Consider the following 23802-nt stretch of genomic DNA (forward strand, 5'->3'; position numbering starts at 1 on the left):
ATCCCAGCTCAGCAGCCCAGCAAAAAGTAAAAATTATACCTTGGGTAGGCTGTAATGCTTTGTCTTTTCCAATGGCTGGGGACACAGCAGAGACCGCTAGAGCTGCTAACACATGCACACAGAGTCTGTTGGATGCATTTCAGCAGCATTCCCATCTCACTTCCATCGTTCTCTGAAGGTAAGTGATGACAATACAAATGGAAAACAGGCATACGGAGATTTGTTTCATTTTGCAGTTGATTTTTTTTTGTCCCTTTTTAAAAGTAGTCTGTGATTGATTTACTGCAATACACTTCCCTGACACTACAGTGGAAAATGATTTACATTTTGGCTAGAGCAGACAGAAAAAAAAAATCTTGCACATGAGAATAACCATTAAGCATTTCTGTTCCTTTACAATGTTGTCTCCTCTCCTGGAAGGACACTGACATCAAGCAAGTATTTAATTAGATTACGTCCTTTTGGAGAAAAGTTTATTTTTCTCTTAGGAGAATTTACATTGAAAGGACCATCATATCCTGTCAGAAGTGGCTGTTTTGCCACATTTGCTTCTATTTAAATATCACCAGTTGTTAGAATATTCAGATCAAAATATGGGAGTCACAGATAAAATATACGTGAGAAATAAATGCAGACATTTAGTAGGATGTTGCTGCTTGTAAAAAACTGACAAAGTTGTAACAAATAATTTATTCAACAATCACGGCCTTTTTTCTTACTAGGAAATTATTCCAAGCAGGTTAACACACATTTGAGAAAGCTCTGGGAAGCTTTTTATTAGAAATATTTATATATATAATTATATATGTGTGTGTTTACATATAAAATATGAGTACTTCTAGGAGCTGCCTGTTTCCTGAATGTTTTTCAGAGACACCACTATTGGTTTAACTAAATTTTTCCAGTTATTTTTTTATTGTGAACAAGCTTCAGGTAACAAAAGGCAGTGAAGAAAGGACAATGTTGGGGTCAGGTTTTTTCAGCTTTCTGCTTTTCTCCTCTCTGATTTGGATAAATTCTCAGTTTTTAATTTCCAACATATTATGGATTTTTTTCCATTTAAAATCCCTCATTCTCAAAGGATTACTTTTTCTTGGTTATTCTTGCCTATATTATCAACATCGTCTCATTTTCACTATGCTGCTCTTTTAGTGACCTACTGCTAATAAGAATTCTCAGAAATAGAAATAAACTCAGCAGGAACCTTACAAACTAGGGTGTGTTTTCTGCAAATACCAAAAAAGGCAGCGAACAATGCATTGCAAACATTTGTCTGACACTGTGTTACTGGTGAGATTTTTGTGAAGGCATCTCAAATTCATTGGAAGTCGCATTCTTTTTACGGCTGTAGTTCCTCCTTTTGTTAGCCATCCAAAAAACGTATACAGCAAGATTGCCTCGATTGTTAGGTGAAAAGGATACAGTTAACGTTTGAAAGCATAAAGATCTTCTTGTGTGGTTGTTGGGGTGTATGGGAACTGTTGAGTCCCATCCTGAGCCACTGATTGCTCACCTGAAGCGAGCACTGAGTCAGCAGCCATGGGAGCACAGGTGAAGGCGATTCAGCAGTGTGACCAAAGGGTGGAGCCTGGCTGCACCTCCTAGCCCCCATTTAAGAGCTGACTGCCACTGGGGGAGGGTCTCTTGTTTGAGATCCTTCCTCTGTGGAGTCTTTTCTGTGAACCTACATCTTTGGATACAGGTGAGCATTCCTTCCCTGTTTGTTTCTTTCCCTGTTTTCACCACAATAATCTTTCCAGCCATAGTACCAACTGTAACAGGCATGAAGAACAGCTAAGCGCTGAGTTTGACCTTGATAGATCTTTGATGCCTTATGAGAAATGATGATTCTGCATCTTACCCTTCACCTTTTTTTGATGTGGTAGCTTTGGTGGCTTGCATCTCTGCAAAGCGCCTGGAAAAATAAAGAATAAAAGAAAGGATTTTGAAATAGTCCAGACTTCCAGCTAGCAATTCTGGCACTTAATTTTATACCACTCTTTTAATTCTTTGTATTGTGACTAGACATGTTTTATGGGCTTCTAATTTTGTTTTGTTTAGTTTGAGATTGGTATTTTTTGTTTGTTTTTAATGCCTTGCTAGTTGTTCAGTATTCTTGAGCAATGCTCTAAAATAAGTCTTAGGATTGAACTTCATGAAGGCAAGTTTAAGTAGGGAGACAATTTTAAAGATTTTGGTAAAGGAGATTTTAGTAAATTCCATGTGAAGAAGAGATTAAGAAGTGATAGTTGTCACCACTACCTCTGCTCTGTATTTAGAAATCTGGAAAAGAATCCTGGATTACGCTTTGCCAGAACATAACCAGTTTTTTTAGAGGGGAATATTCTGGTCATGCACGCAATAAAGCTTGCTCTCAGACTTCTGAAGCTGCCCTTTAACGTAAGCAGCAGTAATAATAAGTGATATCATCTTGTTATGCTGCTGTTAACGCAAAGAACTCATCACATTATCAAGAATCATCTTGGTACTCTTTCTTTAAGCTCTTGAATAAGGATTTAACGGTTTGGGGATTTGATGAAGAGATCTTCTAGTGCTCAGTGAGCCCTTCCCCATGGCTAATCTCACTGTGCATAATCGAGCTGCACAGGAGCAGGGGCATGGAGTTGACTTCAGCCCCAGTGAGCCTGGTGAGCTATGTAGTGTTGGGGTCAGCTTCATGGTATAGCCTGTGCCTCCTTTGCTCAACTGTGGCCGGTGCCTCTTGGAAGCCTCTCTGGGAGACACAGGAGCAGGCAGCACCCAGCAGGATGTGCAGATACAGGAGTGATGGAAGCACAGCAGCACTGCTCTGCATGGGAGCTGGTTGGGCTGCAGGGAACAGCTTGAAGGGAGACACAGGGCTTAATACCCCTAGTAATATCTGCCCTTGTAAGCAGGATTTTTAATGATTTGGTGTCACTGGTAGAATTGGAATGTGGCATCAAGATGATATCAGCGTATCACCCATCTGTAAGGCATATATAGGGCAGCTGAGCTCAGCAGTGACTGGTCAGGCGTTGCTCAGTGCTCCAACTACTGACATAGATTTAGGAAAATATTTCATGTCTTGCTTTTGCCATGTAGTAGATCTCTCTATTTGAGACTGGAAAAACTGTGCTTGAGACAAGTCTTTTTCTTATTACTTCTACTGTTAATTTTTTGTTATTTATGGAATTACATTTTTTAATTGTCAGTAGCATGCAAAAAACTTAGTTATTCTTTTTCTCTATTTTAATCGTTGTAAGAGGTGTTTTTTTTGTCTTAAACACCTAAATTTAATCATATTCCACATCTTATGATGAACGCTAATTAACTATATAGCTAGTTAAGATAAAGATTAAGACTAAGATTAAGATTAAGACTAGATAATAGCTTAATGATACAACAAGAGGAAATGGTTTCAAACTACAAGAGGGTAGATTTAGGTTGGATAAGAGGGAAAAGATTTTTAGCATAAGGGCAGTGAAGCACTGGATAGGATGACCAGAGAGGTGGTGGATGTGCCATCCCTGGAGACGTTCAAGGTTAGAGTGGACAGGGCTCTAAGCAACCTGATGGAGCTGTGGATGTCCCTGTTTGTTGCAGGGAAGTTGGACTAGAGGGCCTTTAAGAGACCCTTCCAACCCAAACAATTCTGTGATTCTGTAATTCATTCACTTGAATCACTCAAAGGCATTTGGGAATTGCAAATCTACTCTGCAATTCTTGTCTTAAATATTCCTTGAGAGTGCTGATTTTATTCCAGCATAATGAATTAGTGAGTTTATTGTTCAGGTACCTTGTGCAGTGAAGTTTTCAGATGCTTAATTTTCCTGAAACTTTCCACTTAACTAGAGAAAATGTTATTGTTTAGCATCAGTGCATAAATTGCAATGTTGTGTAGTCCATCAGCTCCCTCTTATTAGGTTTGACAGATATGCCATGAATGGCTGCAGAGAACATGTGAGCTGCAGGACTGCTAAGTTAATTACGAGCTCTATTTGAAAGACAGAGAACAAGGGTTTGAAGCAAGTTTTTAGGGCTTTTTCTCCCATTAACAATGATGTCCTACAGCTGTAAAATTCATGTGGTTATGCCTCTGTGTTCACTCAGCGGGGTAGTGCAAAAGAAATGTTGGCTGAAGAATGACTTCAAGAAAGGCCCTCTTCGTGTTCAAGGAGTGGTTGGAATTAGGATCTCTGTAGCCTTCTGTTTTCTGCCAAGGGTGCATATTGCAAAATCCTCCCTGCGAGGTTTTCTGCTCCTGGCTGTTGATGTGGGCACGGCAGATTCCTGTGCTGCTCCAGCTAAGGTCAGGCAGTTCTGGGGCTCTTGTGGTGCACTCAAAGGGTGGCTGTAGCTCTGAATGCTGTCTGGGGCAGCTCCTGCCCCTACCGCAGCTTCAACAGCTGTGTCTCCTGATGGCACAGCTGGCCTGTGCCCACTTCAACTCAGAGCTAGTAGTATTAGCTTGAAAAATGTAACAGTAGTCTGAAGCTGTGGATGGTGCCCATGTGGAGACCTCTTGCTCCTGCTTGCCTTCATGATGAGGTAACAATGCTCCTGCCTGACCTCCTTTCTGAATCTGACCCTAATCCTGGTTACTAACAGCAGTGTAACCACAGAAGAGAGGAACTCAGGTTGAAACAATTTACTCAGCTTCTTGGGCAAATTCACGCTGAGCAGCTGTGTGGCCCAGGGAGCTTCTGGTTTAGAAGGAATTTAAAAATATTTGACATTATAATCATATTTTTTTGAAGGGAATCTTCACCCGGACTTGAGTTTCCCATGAGCTAGATGCTCCCCTTCTCATTCTGCTCTGTTCAGTGTCAGTGAGGCTTTTATCTATGTGTAGTGATCCCAAGTTTTAGCTGCTTGTATTATTAAATGCTTAATAATTCAAGCTTTCTGTTCAGAAATACTCTGCTTTATGTCATTCTACTTACACAAGGTGATTTTTTTGCATTCTATACTGGACAACTGTGCAAAAAAGAAAAAAGCCTGAATGTGTAGGCAACAAGAGAGCTGCTGTTGCCAAGCCTTACAAAAGTACAGGTGCTTGGGAAAGCATTATCTATCTGGCTGGGCTGCCTGGACTTTGTGCCCTTATGGGAAATGACATTACTCCCAAAACTATTTCTGAATGTCTGCCGCTGAGTCACACTTGTGAATCTTGTGGAATGTCATGATGAACTCACTGACACAGGTAAGAGGCACCAGGACTGAGTGCTGGTAGCTGACAGCACCAACAGATAGGAGAAAAGAAACTTTGTGGTGTCTGAACTTTGCAATTCCTAGCAACAAGGATCGAACTTTACTACCTGTATTCTGATAAGAGTATTGTAGAAATACCACCTTATGTATACATATAAATCTATAGATCACCACTGTTCTAAGCCTCTTCATGCAGTATTTTTTTCATCTGAATTAGCCAAGAGTTAGTGCAGGCTGCCAGAAAAGTACTGCTTAGTTTTAAGGATCAAAAGCTTGGATTTGGACAAATGGGTTGAATGGCCAGGAAAGATAAATCTGAACCCAAGCTGAGCTCAGTTATCTGTGGATCATGATTCCTCTTCATCTTTCTCCCATACCCCTGCCCCTGGTGAGGTATTTTTCACATAACCAAGTCTCATCCACTTGTGTCTGTTTAGAAAAAATACCTCAGGAATTTTGGGCTAGAAAACATTCTTCTCTTTGTATCAGTAGTTATTACAGCTGTGAAATACTGAAGCAGTGCCAGAGGATTCACAGATGTCTCCTTTCCTGTTGAGGTATTGGGAATGGGCAGGGGAGAGGATGAGGGTGGAGAGGGCTCCAAAATCTGACAAGACTGTGGTGTTGGACAGACACCATTCACCTGGGACCATCTGTGGCTTACTTCCAGCCAGAAAAAAAAAAATGCATGCTTCCCCGGTGACCCACTTTGAGCTTCCCTACATGGAAAGTTAATGATTTTACTTTATTTTTTAACAAGGAAATATTTTTATAGGAAGACTGGATGAAGTAACGTACTATTCTGTGATAAAAACTTAGAGAATTTTCCTTTGCTTCAAAGGATGGCATGTCTGGAATGTGGCTGTTTCTCTTACCTAATTATGTGATCACAACCCTACCTGATGCTGTCTCTTTACTGAATGAGATGTTATTTTCTACTGCTTGCAAGTGTAATATGAGGCTTTTCTTCTGCTCTTTGCCAGGAAAGAGCTCAATTTGTGATTATCATGCATGCAGAGGCTTATTACAAAAACCTGCTTCTGCCTAGTAAAACTTCATTTGTCTTTGGTTTATTACCCGTCTCAGTGAAATTCAAGTCAGGTGTTTCATAACAAAATATTGTCTTCTACTTTGCTCTCTGTCTGACAGATGTGAGACTCTCTGTGAAAATGTAAGGTCAATTTGACTATGACAGAAGTGATTGTAAAGTATGGTAGGGAAGGCAGGAAAGGGGTAGAGATCTAACAGAACAAGTAGAGTGCCATAAATGCACTTCTCATTTGCCAATATGGAAAGCATTTGCAGAAATTGTTCTTTCTGGGTTCTTTTAAAAGAAGTTTTTTTTTTTTTTTTTTTTTTTAATTTATTTTGATTTAATTTGTTTGCTTCGTTGACTTTGGTCCACAGTGCCCTGGTGTTGTGAGATAAAATCCTGGTTTGTTGAAGACCATGGGAACTTTGCTATATCTGAAGAAAGTGATTTCATCGTTGTGGCTGCCCCTGTCCCATGCAGGGTTAGCACACAGATCTGTGCATTCATAGCCCTGGACTAGTCTTTCTGCTACTTTATATCCCACAGATTAAACTGGTTCAGAGATGGACGATTCTTTCATTACTGGAGTAGACAAAAAGTGAAATGCATCCAGACTGGGGTTCCCAGATCCTGTCTGCCCGCTGCTTGTGAAATCTAAGAGGTGGCTTTGCGAAGCAGACAATGTAATTTGGCTGGCTGCGTGCAACTCGGAGGTCACTCCTATTTTTCACTGATTTGAGGTCACTCGTATTTCTTCTCAGCTCTGAGGTGTTCATAGAAATACTCTGCAACTCCTGGTACAGCCATCCCTCACTTTTTTCTGACCTTATCTGATAGGCTTTTAACAACATCCCTGGCATCGCTTTTATAATACAGAGTTGCCCGTCCTCAAGCTCCTTATTAAAACTGCATTCTTAAAGTGCCACTTCATGCCACTCATGAGCATGCACTACAACTGTTACTTTTTGGCGAAGCAAAAGCACATCCCTGCTGTGTAAATATTTTTTTGAAAGGGCCCTTTAACTTTTTGGAAAATATCCCTGATGTCTCAGTAATGTAATACAATGCATCATTTTTAAAAGAAGAGTAGAGCAGGTGTGGGGAGGAACTACTAGGAAAGCAGAGCGGTATCCTCCCTTGTGGAACTGTTTTAAAAGGCTCCACCTGTCAGCTAGTGCAACTTGATCCACTCCCCAAGTAAAAATACTTGCTACTCTGAAGTATTCTTTTGAATGGCAAAAGTAAATCCTGCTTTTGGAGGGATGCTCTTCAGAAAAGCTGTCAGCATCATTAGAGTGTATTTTGTGCCTCTCTCAGATAGTGTAGAATTTCAACTATGGCTGCTACAGAGTCCAAGCCTCTGTTCGATCTCACTCTAATTAGCTTCCAGGACATGCTCATGGCAAGGCTTTCCTTGCTAGATGTGTTTTTATTTAATTTTAGCTTTTTATGTTTTAATTTATTGCAGTATTGATTTGAAATAAAAATAAAATGTTGCTATTTCCGTGAATAAATAATTCAGGCAACCAACCCATCACTTCTCATATTCTGCCTTGGGCTGAAGCTAATAATTGTTGCAAGGAAGAGGAAACCCACCCATACTGTAGCTGGCCAACTGTGCCATGTCATATATGGTGGAGAAATCCCTTTCAGGCCCCTGAGATGATCAGTTTACAGCTCATAGCATGAAATTTTAATTACCTTTCTTTTAACATGCATAACTGCAAAGCTACTATATTTCAGCTCCTATTTTAAGCCACCTGCAGTATATCCTGCCTAATTAGACACACAGCAAAGATGAACGAGGGTGTTTATAAGCAGGCAAATGAGATGAATTTGTGGGAAACATTTTAAAAATAAGCTTAACCTAATCCTCCTGTTATTCTTATGAGTTCATTTATGCTTCTGGCAGGATAACCAGACAAAGCAGGACGTGAGTACAAAAAAACTTTTGTAGAAAGTTTGCCTTAGGAAGGTTTTGACAGCCCAGAACAGCTTATCCTGCCTGCTTTTGCTGTGGTGGAGAACTGACTTGCCACTTGTGAAAGGGTTGTTCTTGAGACTTTATATGGGCTAGACTGAATTGTAATCTTTCCACTGGTTGTTTTTTTTTTGCAGAGAAATCTGTTCCCAGTCTTACAGATCAGTGGGGATCTTTACATTTTGTGAGATTCTTGGTAGCTATCTATGGCAAACACAATTTGTAGTGATGATCTCTCTGCCCTTCCCTGTAAGGGCTCACAGAACAGTATCACAGAACAGTTGAGGAGGGAAGGGATCTCTTTGTCCATCTGGTGCAGCCTGGGCTCCAGCAGAAATAATCACAGCAGGGTGCCCAGGCCCACATCCAGGCACTTTTGGAGTTCTCCAAGGAGGAGACTCTGCAGCTTCCACTCAACCTATGCCAGTGCTGCATCATTCATGAGCACAGAAATATTTCCTGATGGTCACGTATTCCAGTTTGTGCCCACTGCCTCTTTAATTTCCTTGCACAGCTCAAGCTCTTTCAGAAGGCCCCTTGCTGCTGCCATTCCACCTGCAGAACGTTAGCTCCCTTGACAGCAGAGCATCAAGAGCAAATGCAGGTGAGTGCCAGGCAATGGAGCGTGATAAACAGACACAGCCTGTTTTTCTGCAAGCACACAGCTGTTGCTGATGAGGTCTTGTGATGCTCAGATCTTAACACCAGGGTGTTATTGTACTCCAGAATATCTGAGCAGTGCTATTAAAAAAAAAAAAAAAAAAAAGACTTGCTGGAAGTAAAGCAAGAATGGGTGGAGGCACTTGTGCTTATACAGGAATAGGTATTTACTCATCTTGAGATTTACCATCAGAATAACTAATTCTGATTAGCTACACAGTGCTAATCAGTTCAGGTTCACTCACCTTTTAAACTGTTGAGGTGCTACTTAGAAATGTGTGTGCACGGCTCAGCTATGCTTATCTGTGCTTCTGGTAAACTCATCAGAGCAGATTTCTGCTAATATGGGGAGAGGGCTAATGGCTGGAGCTTGAGTGTGCCATCAGGGAGCAGGGCAGGAACTAAAATGCCACTGGTTCTGAAATATACAGCAAATTATCCCTTCCTCGTCCAAAGGGAGTGAGAGGGATCTATGAGAGGGATCTATTTGTATCCAAGTGAAGGACTCTGTATGTGAGAGCAGGTACAGTGATTTCACATCTTCATCGTGATATAAAGAGGATGAAAGCTTTTAAGTCTCCCTCTGACTCCACCATTTAAGCCAGTTAAAATTAAAATTGGTGGGGAATGCGCTGGGGATGCTGAAGGGAGTTGGAGCTGTGTGTTTTCTTGCATTTCTGGGTACTTCTATAACCAATAGTCTGTTTGTAAAATATTCCTAAAACATAAAAGCTAAAATAAAGTCAGTATGTGAAAATTAACAAGTCATTTCTCCTATGATCAGTCCAGAGGAAGCTCTCATAAGTGTTGAGGTATTCAGACAGCTGATTTTTGTACATCAGCTCTGAAGTGAGGTATGTAGTTTGCAGACTGAGTGCTTAAGGTTATGTACTCTATGAGTACATGAAATAAGAGGCTGTTGAGAATGGTGGATGCCATGGAAGCAAGGAAGAAGTTTACAAAGTTCATTTCCTAAGTGCTCCTTCTTAGCACTTTATATTTTCAAATTGCAGTGTAAACATTTAATTCTCACTGCACCTTGGTTTAAAGTTGTTGAAATGAAGAAAGAGTCCTTTGCTGTACAGGAAGCCAAGGGTAAATTTGAGATTAAAATCTGAAAGTGCCTGGTTCTGTGCCTGAAGCTCAAGTCCTTCTGATGTTATTTAAGAGGTTTCAGATGCACAAGAAGTGTACTGTCATGTTCTGGTTGAAGTGCACATTCTTCTAAAGCTTTCAGAAGAAGGCATTGCTACTCTTTAAGGAACTAGGTCTCTGCTCTTTTAAGGCCCAGCTAAACAACAGCCTGCTGATACTTCATGCAGTAATGTGTCTATGGCAAGTAAAAACATAATAAAAAGTCAAAACTTAATACCAGACCAAGGTATAGACTATAGAAGGCTTGCTTTTGGGACAGCAGGAGTGAATATACAAGAAAAAAATATACCTTGTTCTCTGAAATCAAGGTTCATGCTGAGTGGGTTTGAAAGCCTGTTTTGTTGTTCTGCTCATCTGTCTGCCTATGTGATTCTTCTCTGTTGTGCTGATGGCAACTTGCTGACAATGTGAGGAAGGATCACCAAGATATCAGTTAAAGGGCTTGAGGGTCATATGGTAATCAGAGAAAAATTACAGAGATCTGAAAAACAGGAGATCATTTCACCTGCCATTGGTTTTGTAAATATGCCTTCAGAGCCTATGTAGTAATTATACTGTACTTAGTTAGCATTTGAAATGTGCAGCTCCTACCATATGCATCGTGATTTTTAAGTTTGCAGAAAGCCCTGTTCTTCACTGCAAACAGTGGCAAAGCTCGAATTTCAAACAAAGTACCCACAAGCATAACATTGAAGTACAGTATAAAATCACTTCAGCCCATTAATAACAAGACATTTGGTTCATCTTCTAGCTCTCATTTCACTCACCTGCACTCTGATCTCTGGATGGCTTATCTCTCTGGTTACTTAGATCTCTCCAAAGTCTTTTTAAGCTGGTGTTCCATCCACTCCCTGTGCATGAGGAAAGCAGACAGCAGTCACCTATGGCAAGCATACTATGCATGACTTAGCATATTGCACAAACCAGTGGCACAGAGGCAATGAGAGGATGACCTTCTCTGGCAAGGAATCATCTCATAAGACCATACTCTCTCGCAAGATCTTTAGGCTGCCATCTGAGTTGACGTAATCTATTCCGTGATTGCAGCCTGTGTTACGAGGTAGCCAGGCTGCGTCTCTGGCCAGGATTCCCATCTGGTTTTTGAGGCTAGGAATTCACTTTACGTGTTTCTCTTATCAGCTGCATACAAACTGTGCTGTCTCGTAGTCCAGAGGTTTTCCTTCACCTGTCTCTTTTGTCTCTCAGTGCTATTCATATGCTTTCTTTCTAAATGATAAAGTACTTGGCCAGGAGCACTTTCTAGTTATGGAATAGCACAGAGATTTCTCTCGACGTTCCCCGTATTTGGAAGCTGCTGTTTTATATGAGCGCAAAAAATCTAGCAATGGGACTGGAATTAATAACTCTTGCAACATAAAAAGATGCTATTTATTATCTTCACTGTCCTCACTATCCTTGGAGCAGATGCAGACACTGGGTTCAAAGTCGTACCCGAAGTTAAAGATCCTGTGTGTACATGCTCAAAGCGTTGTTGGTGGAATATGTTTTAGTTCCATAACCGTGATGAGCCTGATAGACAGTGGTCTATGCAGAATGCCTAAAAGCTTTTCCATATGACTAGGAAGTTAGGAGTTGACAAACTTCTTCAGTGTTTATAATTAAAGCCCAGAAGAAGATCTTAAACAGTTACTGGTTTCTGTTGTGGTCAGTACTATGATTTATTGACTTGAGAACCGATTCTGACTGAGAGGAAACTAAGTTTGATTTTCTTTATTTTTTTTATTTTTTTTTCCCCTAAGGCCTAGGAAGTCTGGATGCTGACTGAAAACAGAAGTTTGTTTGCTATAGACATCCAATAGCAACCTTTTACGAAGATAGGAGCTTGTTTCTCTGTCTTTCAATCAGACTTCATAACTAGCTTCATTATAATGCTTGTTATAATACTTTATAGAACACAGCATTACAGTGTTGCTTTAAAGAGCCGTTTAATTGTGGCTCTACCCCTCTGAAACAGAACTGGTGGGGTTATGTAGAATGCATGAAAAATGTTAGACTGGTAGCCTAGGGAAGGAAGTGTTGAGTGGGTACAATATGAACAACAGTAATTGGAGCATCTTATGGTGTCTTACTGTTATGTTTCTATCTCAGGCTGTGACAGCGCAGTTCTCTGAAGTTTGCAGTTGGTGCGATCCTTATATCTACAGGGTTCTTAGCTATGTCTTCATTAGTGCAAACAATCTGGGCACTTTTGTGACACAGACTCCTTTGTACTGGAAAGCAAGAAAACGCAGCTAAACTCATTCCAGGTCACAACTGTTCTTCCTTTTGTGTTTGACGTTTTATCATTTAAACCATCAGGTGTCGGAACACAGAGTTTGTGCCAGGAAAGTCAAAGATCAGAGCCTGATCACATAAACCAACATATTGCGTGACTATCATTCCTACATATGCAGCATATGTATTTTTGCCTGCTTCTGACTGTTGTCTGAATTATATACATTACTAAACATCTGAACACTGCTATTTTGTCAGTCTCCATGAAATTAATCTCCTGCAGATGCTGGCTTGAGGCTGGCAGCATCGCATCCTTCAAGCTTAAGGTGCTAATAACATTCTGAAGTCTGCTTTACATTCAGATGTGAGAAAGCTCTCCAGTTTGACATGAACCAGCTCTTTGATCCATCTTTTGTCAAGTGGTGAGAGTAAAGTTAGTTCAGCTCTCGGAGCTCTAGACAGAATTGTGTTCCATGAAGTAGCCCATAACTCATTCAATAGTTAGAGCAGAAGTAGTTTACCCAGGAGGTTTTGACACCTCCCTTCCTTGACAGCCTGGAGCCTGTCAAATTACATGGTCAGGCTGAATTCTGGCTTCTTGGTGGCTCAGCAAAAGGATTGTGTTGTGAGCCAAGGGTGAAATGACCGAGAGGATTATTTTCCTTATGTGCAATAGGAACAGAAACTGTTTTTGTGCGATATTGTCCACAGCAAGAGAACAGCTTTAGCTGAAGAGTAATGGTATTGCTGAAAGCATGCAAAGAGATCCATGGTTTAATTTGCAAGGCTTGTGTTGGTTTGTCCTCCTCTCTTGTAACATCCACAGTCTGCTTTGAATGTGAATGCTCTGCAAGAGCAGCGATGCTTTGCTGCTCCTTTTGGGTGAGAAAAACACATTAAGCCTTGATAGCTAGCATTTCCAGAAAAAAAGTAATAGCTTCTTACAGAGCCTTCCAGAAGCCAGTTGCCTCAGCTTTAAAAATTTCTTAATGTTCTCCAAAATATTTTGTAAATATGAATGTTGTCTCTCTGCTCCAGGTCATTAACCTGTGCGGTGACCCAAATGAAGATGTGAAAGAATATCTTATTTTCCTTTGATCCATTGTTTTCCCCTTTTGCAGTACAGGTGTGACAGTGATGGAGGAACATATTTACAGGTCTGTGGGACTGCTGGAAAATGCAGTCCCTCCCAGGGTTGTTCACAAAGTGAATCACTATCCTGACTGTAACAATAAATGCCACCACAGAGAATATGCAAGGATTTATCCAAAGGTCATATTCACCCAGAAGGTTTCTTTGTTGAAAGAAGCTTGCAGCTGTGTTAAGATTAAAGAGTGTCGGAGAACCATAGAGTGTGTGGTTTTTTCACTCTAAGTAAAATATGAGCTGTTTGTCTAACAACCCCAGCTGAGGGATGCTAGTGTCAGACAGCCTTGGGGATGTCATATATATTTCCAGTGGGCTTTTAGAATTCAGGAATAATCTCCTCTTTGATGCGTTTATCTGACACATCCTGAGCTCCTGCTATGCCTAGGAGGAGATCTTCCTCCCGCCATTGTGAGAAGTTTGATAGTCACTCAGAAAAGGGATCAGCTCAGACAAATGGCTGAGGTCAAATTCATGTCCCAAAAATGAAAATAGCCCAGACGAATCACTCAGGTTCTCACTTGAATGTGCTTAACATACAGTGAGCCAGACTGCAGTGTGATGAGCATTTTTATCTGGGGCGACTGGCAGCCACTTGGCTGAATGCTTGCTGATTGGCTCCGGTGAAAACCCTTGTGTGAGTTTTTGTGCATGCCTGTAAGGTCACAGGCATGTAGTTCAGTGTTGGTATGGAACATTTCTATGGCTAATCTGTAAACCTGCTTTTCCTCCTACTGATAATATTTTAGATAGCGGGATGAGTTTAATACTGATTTGAGCAGGGATGTAAAAGTTTTGTCCTTGGTGGCCTAGATTGCTTTGTAGCCCATGATTGCATGATGCATCTCTTTTTTTTCTGGTAGACAACATGTCTATTTTTCCTCCCATATTGTTTGCAGGCCTGGTTCTCCAGGAAGGACATCTAATGCTTTGAGAACTACATGCTGGTGTTCTCAGCTGTGACAGTCCCCAGGGGGATGCCATGGAAAAATGCTGTGGTGGTAGAGGGGGACCTGCAATGGTGCTGTACTGAATGTTCTTTGGGAAGCAATTGTGGTTACCATTACACAGTAAACATATTAATCTTTTGACATTAGCATTGCAGAAAACACCAAAGAAAGGCAATGATAAAGTTAAATATAATTTTAATTATCCTTTGTCACTTCTTACCCATAAGCCATTTATTTATTTCTTTATCAGAGGGCTCCACATTGGTGTTGCCCACCAACAGAGAGAGGTGTTGCTCTCCTCCCAGATTTCCACTGTGAGTTGTTTTTTCTCACTGTGTTCAGTCATGTGTCTTTGCTCTGTACTTTAGAGAAGTTTCAAGTGATCACCTCACAAGAAGTAGAAGCCCAGGTAGGGTCTGCAACAGATTGTGCGTAAATATTTTGTCAGCCCAGCAAGAACTCCTTAGTGTCCAGTTAGCAGATTGTGTGTGTACAGCCAGTAGGATTACAGGCGACCTTCAGACTGACAGCTCTCTCAGCGGTTTAGCTGTGATGGTTGTATCATCTCTGAACCTGCATTCTGTCATTGTGATCCCACACAGTATTTATGTGGGCTTGATCCATTTAGCCACATGGATGATTATGGGTTGTTGTAAGAGATGAGTTTCAATGTGGGATGATAGCTTTCAAATATAGAAATACAGCATGAGGAGAGGAAAACAACGGGTTGAACTGGTGTCATATTTCTATTTTACTTCTGAAAAACTTAAGTCTACATCCAAATTGTGCAAGAAAAAAAGACTTTAATCTGCTGTCTTAGCATGTGCAGAGCTCCTTGAGGACCTTAGTCAAAGCAGAACGCACAGCTTCTGGCAGAAAACCTAGGGTGGTCTTATTGTGTCGCTTAAAACAAAGGTGAAAGTCCTAATGAAGGAGTAAGTACCCACTTCAATGTAATGCTGCTGTGTTATGACACCACATAGGGAACCTGCAAGCAATGTGGCCACATACCAAGCTGTAGCCCAGTTAGAAACAGAAGGAGACAAAAGTCTCATTGCAAGGAAGCGATCCCATCTCTAGGTTGCCAGAACTTACATTTTGAATCTCCAAATCTTTTCATGAAAGATTTTTTTTTTTACAAGGCCTTCATGAGGTCTTTTTGACATGGATGCATGAGCATATCTGAGGCTTGGTCCTAGCTCTTCCATGTATCACATGGAGTATCCCTGAGTGACTCTTCAGTCAAAGCCTTAAAATGTGAGTATGCAAGATGAAGTCTCCAAATTCAGACTGAACCCTCTGAATGTTGTCAGGCAGCTGCAGATTCTCAGTCCAGCTCTCCCAGCCTTGTGATGCAAGTGGGTTATCAGCTGTGCAGAACATGGGGAGACACTTAAGCTACTTTAATGCCCAACACTGTAAAGTTTTTCAGATGCACAAATTGTACCAAAGGCTGAAAATATGTGCCTGAACCACCCAGGCAAAAAGTACTTCAAAATTTATTTTGGATGTCTTTTATACATCCACCCTTCTTCTCTGTCTGTCTCTGGTACTCTAGCTGTATTGAGGCATGCATGCAAAAAGAAAACCATAACAAAATCTCTCTTTAGAAATAGATTCTGAAGCAGTGACCTTCTTCTGAACTTTACATCATGGTTTCCGTTGGCCAATATGCTTGGAGCAGTTTGAAATTTCCTGGCGGCTTATCCATTGGCTCAGCAGTGGGGTTTTTACTTTGTCCTTGTTGCCAGTTAGTGGGCAGAGAGTAGAAATGTGGTTGTGGAGGGGCTCGCTGTCCTGTGTTTAGGTCTCCTAAGCACCCAGCAGCTTTACTAGTGTCTGTATTCTCCATTGAGCTTATGGCAGCATTACTGAGGAAGGGAAGCTGGAGATGCAGACTGTAGAAGTTAAAATTAGAGCTTTTTTTTTTTTTTTTTTTTCAGTTTGATGGGTGCAGCATCGAGGTGATCCAGATTTCAGAGCCTTTATGAGAGGCTAATGCTGAGGACAGCAGCTGGGTGCTTGATCTGCTCATCACAAGTGAGAGGCATTTCCACTTAGCCGATTTCTGGTGTCTGTGTTTTTTGACTTGCACACTGTGAGGTTCCTATGATGGTTGGAAACAGTAATAAAAGTGGATTTAGAATGAAAAGGTTCAGTTCCACCACGTGGTCCTTCAGAGTGCCATGAGTTTTCCTATGTAGATTTCTGGGAAAAGGGCTGCTCTGGGGGCCAGAAGTGCTTCCCTAATGTGGTAGGATTTGCACTCCAACCAGAATAAAAAGTGGTTGGAAATTCCCTGGAGATCAGATAGCAAGTGTGACTGACAATGCAATAGGATATCTGGGTGGAGAAATTTGTTCTAACTGTTGCTGTTTAAGTGGAGGTCTTAATAGAGACTGTCCATTCGTGTTGCAGGATGTAAGGACAAAACAAGCATCACATAATGCCGGTTGTTACTGGCACCCAGGGAATGAAAGAAAGGCTTTCTTTTCATGCTCTCACTATAAGCCTGTGGCCTGGCAATTTCTATAGCTCTCATCCCCTTCATGTTAGCTCAGGGTCGGACCGTAATGGAACAATTTTTATCCATCTTACTGCAGCTGAGATGGTTTGCTTGAGGCCACCCCAGGAAACTGTATGTGCAGGTTCACATGTCATTTTAGGAGTAATAGAGGAGCATATTTTAAGCCTAGCCTAGAGTGCTGTACAACTGCATGCAATGAATCACAGGGCCTGCAACTTCTGCTGTGCAAAACAATAGAGCTATTTCTTTTGATGATAGAACAATAATAACAACAATCATAGATAATTATAACAGTCAAGAACAGTTGCTCCTTGCCAAGCTCTTCTTTTCAGCCTTTAACCTCACATTTCCCGATCTGCATAATGAATGGAAAAACCTCTCTGTGTCTCTTGATAGCACAGAGCACAGGAAAAAGAAAATACGTGCTGGATTGTTATGGCGACTGGTGGTGCCTAGTTAGTTTTACAGATTTTAATCAAGTTATAGGAAACCTGCTGCAGTGTTATTTCAGGTTATAGTATGGGGAAGCACTTGTTTCTTCTGTTGTCAAGAATAACTCTCCGTTCTGAATATTACCCCTAATGAACCCGTTTTTGACCTGGATAGCTCAGCCCTGATTAATCCAAAATGATATAGCCAGGACAGCGTGGAGTCTGGAAGATACAAGACAATCCACTGATAGTGACAAGGCAGGGACATCTTCCCCAGCTACGTATGTTCCTTGCTGCTCTTGGAAGTCAGATGCAGGAGGCTGTGTGCTGGGTGTGCCCTTGTGGAGGGCTGCAATTTGGAGAGGCCGGATAGCATGTGTCTGCGGTGGTCCAGGCAGCATCAGAGGAAACCCTAGAAAGCATGTGCATCCCAGAAACATGATTTAGATATCACTCTGTGGTCACAGGGTGTGATCTGTACATTTTGTTCATCCTCAGGAATGCATCACAAGAAAAAATAAGAGAGGCTCTGCCTATTGCACAGAGATGATGGGAAGTGAATGCGCCTGTAGTGATGAAGGAAGATGGTGGCAGAGCCAGTTCTCCTTCTGCTGAAGAAGTGACTTGAGAGAAATCACTTCTCCACATCATCATTATTTCTGTGCCTCCCCAGTTCCTAAAGGGAAGGTAGTGCTTCCTTAGTGTTGCCCGTTGCCTTCAGGTTTTGAAAAAGAAATTAGGGCTTGGTCTCGTTTCTCTCTTCTGTCACCACAGATGTGAGACTTAACCATCAATACAAATAATTTTACATCTGCCTCTGGTTTGAATTGAGCCTGGTGAGGAAAGCTGTTTCTATTCAGTGAGCAGTATGCAAGTTGCATTGAATGAAATGGTGATTTCCCTCTGTTATTAGATATTTACGTAAATAATTAGCAACTTAACAAGCAGCATCCTCAGAAGAAGCAACGTAAGGATGCTGGGAGTCTTTTCCCCACCTCTACAGTGGGATTATTGTCAGCACTCTGTGGCAAATGCGTTACTTCATTTCTTGTGAAATAAGAGATTTTAATACCAAGGCTCTCGACCTGCAAGTGCTTTGTAAATATGGTATTTATGATATTTCGCAATTTAAAACACACACAAACTGGACAACCTTTGCAGGAAACGTAAGAAAAAATGGCATTTCAAACTACTTTGACTTTAAAAAAACATAAATGTATTAGCACGTGAATGTCGTTATGTTCTGGGGCTATGAAGCTTTTTTTTGCACTGCATTGACTCTTGGGTTTCAAATTGCCCATGTACTTGAATGTGAAATGAAGTCTGAAAATGGACAGTGGGAAAATGGAATGCTTCTGAAGCTCATGTGCTGATCTCAGGCAATCAGGGCTGCTCACTATTGCTGCAGCTTCTGATTAACGTTAAAAGCACTAAGTGTGTTGGCTATTACCCTTGAATAGTTCATGGTGCAAAACAGATGTGTAAGTGGGTGACCCTTCTTTGCTTCACAATTTGCAGTCTTTAGAGAATGTTGGCATTGTGTTTGTTTTCCTTAAATTTCAGGTTCTATTTGAATGGAAAGAGAAGGGAGAAGAGCATTTTCTGAGCCTGAGCAGTAGGGAACTGAGTCTGGTCATGAGGTCAGGCAAGCTCATGGCCTCCAGTGTCCCTAGAGCAGAGGCTCTGCCTTGCTGACCTTGCCAGCAATTCTTGTTCTTCTTGCTACTGTATTTGTAAAATGGAAGGTTCAAAGCAGAATTAGCATTTTTCATGCTGTTTCTAAAGAAAGATGCAAGCTTTGTGAAGGACCAGATGTAGGAGGGATTAAGGGAAATATCTCATAAATTGTCCCTGGTGAGACTGTGAATGTAAGTGATATTATTCTGCTGCTGAAAATAAATATAACGTTTTACCACAGAGCCAGATTTGAAGCTAGGAAAGCTGGGTAGAGATCCTTGCCTGGAGCTCTCTTTGAATCTCTGTTCTTTCTAGTGAAACTGAACTGATTTATGGTTGTGTCTGGAATCTAGCAGTGGCCCAACGTGGATCCAGAGGCAAATGTCCTTAAAATTGAGTGTTCCATTGTGTGTATGTGTGGATATGCTTATGGGAGATGGAGAATGAGTTTAGTTTGTTACTAAATTGGAACAGATGTAGGGTCTGGAATCAAAGATTTTGGTTCTCCTTGTCTTGGAAATGCAATGGTATCATTTCAACTGGTGAGTATATGGCTTAGGTCTCAACTTTGTTACCATATCTGTTCTGAGTTTTATGCAAACCGAAACACAAAATAAAACTCAAATTATGTGTCTCAGAAAATAAAATGGAATAGATCTTAGTAAGAAATGCTAATATTCCAGCAGACAGAAACCTTTCAAAGTCTCTAGCACTTTCATATACTGTTGGCATGAGTTTGGTGAGGCTGTAGGCTGGTTGAGATCGTGTATCAAAAAGTAGATGGCTGCTTATGCTATTTGTGATGCTACATATGATAGAACTGAGAAGGATATCTTTTATTTTTAAGAGTTGATCTTCACTATTTTGAAATCTGGTTGAGGAAAGTCATATACAAAACAAACATACAAAACGGGCATACAAGGGGAAAAAAAACTAATGAAGGCATGTACTGAAAGGGAACATTTAATTCTCCCCAAGTAATTCATGCCATTTTATGGTTTATTTGAAATGAAGTAGTCAGTCCTGGCGGGATAGTAAGTAACTTGGCACAGGTGTTCAGTTGCATCCATGGAGAAAAGAAACAGCTCTTTTTGGAGAAAAATCAGTGTGTAAGTATGAGAGAACGTTTTCAGAGCTGGTCGTGTAGGATGAGACGTCAAAAGCAGCTGGTACTGGCCAACCTTACCTGGCATTGCAGACAAAAAATTTCACCCTGGGCTTCAACAGGACAGAGTTATACCAACACTGAGTGTTATTGGAAAATCTTAACCATGAAAGAGCCTTCTTTTCTCAAGCCAGGCAGTGTCCTCCTATAACCAGCTTCTCAGAAGAAGGGAGAAGTTGGTCTGAGGTTAACCACATGCCCAGATGGAACCAGCTTGGACATAATCATTGTAGATATTTATAAAATAGACTCTTTAGATGAAGCTAGAGCTTTTTGCTTAAGACATTGTTAGGGGTTTTTGGACATTAAAATTCAGTTATCCATTTGCAAGACCAGCTATTTTTCAACTTAACCATTATAGTAAAAAGCCTTTCCTGCAGGTGAAGAACCTAGGATGCTGGTGTCTAGCATAGATAAACTCATTTTACATTTTAAAGATGTATACTTCTTTAACTTAGAAGAACTCGAATGGCTTATCTGATATATGCATCGTTCTGCCAGTACATAACTTAATTGTAGCTAGTCTTTTTTGCTGCTATAATTTGCTCATCAAACTGTTTCTTCCACTAACATTTCAATGCGATTGAAAAGTGGATATATTAGGCAGAGAGAGGAAAACATAATGGGGTGTCTGTAATATTTCCTATCTGCAAGTGACACATTCTTCAGCCTTTCTCCTTGTGCTTGAGTCAAATCCTGCAAATCCAGCAGCGTCAGGATAGAACTACTTACATGGGGTACCCTATGGGGCTGAAAGCACACAGCAAGAAATTTGTTTTAGAACTTACAAGATGGCATGCTGTCTTGGAAGGCTGTGCTCTAATATAACCACCAAGATGGCTTATAAAAACAGATCTGAAGGAGTACAAAGGAAAGCTATTTGCAGTGCACAGCAATACATTTTATTGAGTGTACACAACCAAGAAAGGTATGCTCTGTACTTCTTAGCACATCTGTATACAACAAGTATGCACTCAAGGAAGTCTTCTCTTCCCAGTGTGAAATAAAGACCGAAGAGTAAGAGCATGTGGGCATAAAAATTAATGTTACACTTTGCATAACAAATAAAGGGGGGGTAATACTCTGTTTTAATTTCTAAGCATTTAATTCTGGCTACCTCAAGTCTTCCTGCACTTTAACTTACAGCCTTTTTGTCACTTCTCATCATGAAAATTGTTCATTTCTGCGAGATGATAAACAGGTGTTACTTTTCATTCTGGCGGCAATAGCATTTTGGTGCAGGATGAAATAATCCTACCATTAAATAAGAAGCTCACAGTGGTGTTGCGAAGCTTAATTTGTTTGGAAAATGCTTTGCAGTATTCAGATGAAAGGCACTCTGGATATTCAAAGTATTATTACTGCACAGCTGGTGGTCTACACACTGCAGATGTTTCTTCCATGCTGTTGCATGGTTACTTAAGAGGCTTCTCTGTGCAGATGTTCACAAGTGAGCATGCACAACCTCCTCCGTCTATGTTTTTTGACACGGATTTTATTGCTGCTTGACTTTTGATCTTAAAAGGAATATTCCTCCACCAGTGAGGCTGCTTTTTTCACTTTTTTTTCAAGGCTAGTAGGTGCTACATGAGTGTGCGACTACATCCTCGTTGGTTCAGCCCGCATTTCAGATGACAGCATCTGCAGCTATTTACTGGGCCTTTCTCTTTAGCCTCCATTTCCTTCTGTGGCTTTTACTCATTCCCACAGTGTTTGACTCTGGGGACTCGGCCTCTTCTGTTAATATTCCATCACCATCACTCTCTTCACACAGACGTGATGATTCCCTTTGTACTCCTCGCCCAGATGGGATCAAGAACTATGTTGCCTCCTGATTCTTTCTTTCCATGGCTGCTGCTACTGTTACATAAAGGGACCTCTAAGAACCACTGGGTTTGACGTTAACAATAATATAATCTCCCTAAGACGATGTTAAGATATGAAGAAACTCTGAATGCATACATGGTGCTATTCTTTACTAGCAGAAGTATGGTCTGACAACAGTTGACATCCACGTGGAGATGCACAAATCTCCATGGAAGTGTTAGATGATTTCATCAACCTATTTGGTAAGGAAATCATTGTTAAAATTTGTGATCCTCTTGTGCTGTTATTCTAGCAAACAGAAAAATATCAAGTGCAACACAGGAAGGGCAACTGAGTAAACATGGCTGTCTAACCTGAAATGCAATGCACAGACTATTATATTACTTACTTAGCAGCAGAAAAGGATCAAATCTGAATACCCATACACAAAGTCACAGATACATACATACACATACTGAAGTGTTTCTTCTGCATTATTTTGAAGAATAGATCTCTCTAGACACCATTCAAGGACCGCCATGTTGCAGCTCAGAGAAATGAGTCCTGGCCATATATCTCCAGAAGAAACTGAGAAAGCAGTGGTTCAAAGCTGACTGCATCCAGAGAAATCACTTCAGAGAAACCACATCACTGTCTATAGCCATTTTTGAAGAATTTGTCAGGAATCAAATCAGAAGGCACAAACTTTACTGAAGTCTGCAGATGATGCACCTTGAGAAGATGGGACTCATGTATGATGGATGTATAACAGCGCATTCCACACCCTCGCATGCTCCCCTGTGGCAGACTTATGGCACTGCCTCTCATCCAGCTTCCAAGCTTGTTTCCTCTGTGACTGCCTTCCCCTACTTTCAGCACAGCTATTCCTAACATTCCTAACGTATTCCTGCATTACTGAAATGGGGAAGGAGGGAAAGAAGGAAGGAAGAAAGGGAAGAGCTTCTAGTGCTCTCTTGTTACTTAGTTCATCTCCATTGACTCACGACCACCACCTCCTCTGATATATCCCTTTGCTCATTCTGGTTAGGTGTCTCAGCTGAAATCTATTGATCATACAAGTAACATTTGAGTGCATATCCTCTCATTCATTATGATGTGATAGTTCTGGTTTACTTATTGCTTGGTAATAAACATTTCCTCTGCACGTGATAAAAAATGTGTTAAATTACTGGCCCCAAAATAGTGGCTGAAAATCAGTCAGGAGGGGTTTTTACTGCCACACTGGCTTGAGATTGAAATGTTTAGTACAGTAGCTCTGCTAAGACTAAGCTAGGCTTCCTAACTAACATAATAAAATGCAGACCATCCTGAGGGGATGAGGGAGTTGCATTCCAAAACTTGCACTGCAAGCAACTGAAGTTTAATGGAAAACTTTGAAAAGATTCTATTAAAAAACAATTTTCCTTCTATATATCATACACTCTGTTTTATATTTTCCCTGCTGCCTCCTTTTTTTCCCTTACTGGCACAAAATCAGGATCTTTGTTTTGACAGAGCTAATCCGCCCATGCTTTCACATGGGCCCTCAGGCTTCTCACCTGTAGAAAGATCCATGGGAGCAGCAAACTACTAAGATGCCACATGCTCGTCTCAGAGCGAAGAAATCTGTGGCCTCCCGGGGGTACAGACTCCAAACGTCGTGGTTCCGAAGGACTCAGGGAGAGCATGAGCTATGAAGCCTGTGTAACCTCCAGTAACAGCTCTTCCTTCTGTATTTCCCTCTCCTGCCAGCTGGGCTTCTCTTTAGGAGCTGTGCTGTGTTGCTGCTTCACCACAGCTGTGCCGCATCCTTGTTTCTGAAGGCTGAAAGGAGTAGCCAGTC

General features: G+C 41.0%; 1 protein-coding gene and 1 long non-coding RNA gene across 2 annotated transcripts in view; both read left to right on the forward strand.

Annotated features, from left to right (window-relative positions):
* BMPER (BMP binding endothelial regulator) overlaps positions 1-23802 on the forward strand; it is a 146061-nt gene that overhangs the window by 103271 nt on the left and 18988 nt on the right.
* On the forward strand, positions 1670-23341 carry LOC122189276. The gene is made up of 4 exons (XR_006181774.1): positions 1670-1702; positions 8722-8811; positions 16297-16393; positions 21726-23341. It is a non-coding gene; the product is annotated as an uncharacterized LOC122189276 (long non-coding RNA).

This window comes from Lagopus leucura, unplaced genomic scaffold (assembly GCF_019238085.1).
Source record: "Lagopus leucura isolate 7727_CA_CO unplaced genomic scaffold, USGS_WTPT01 Super-Scaffold_100157, whole genome shotgun sequence".
NCBI lineage: Eukaryota > Metazoa > Chordata > Aves > Galliformes > Phasianidae > Lagopus > Lagopus leucura.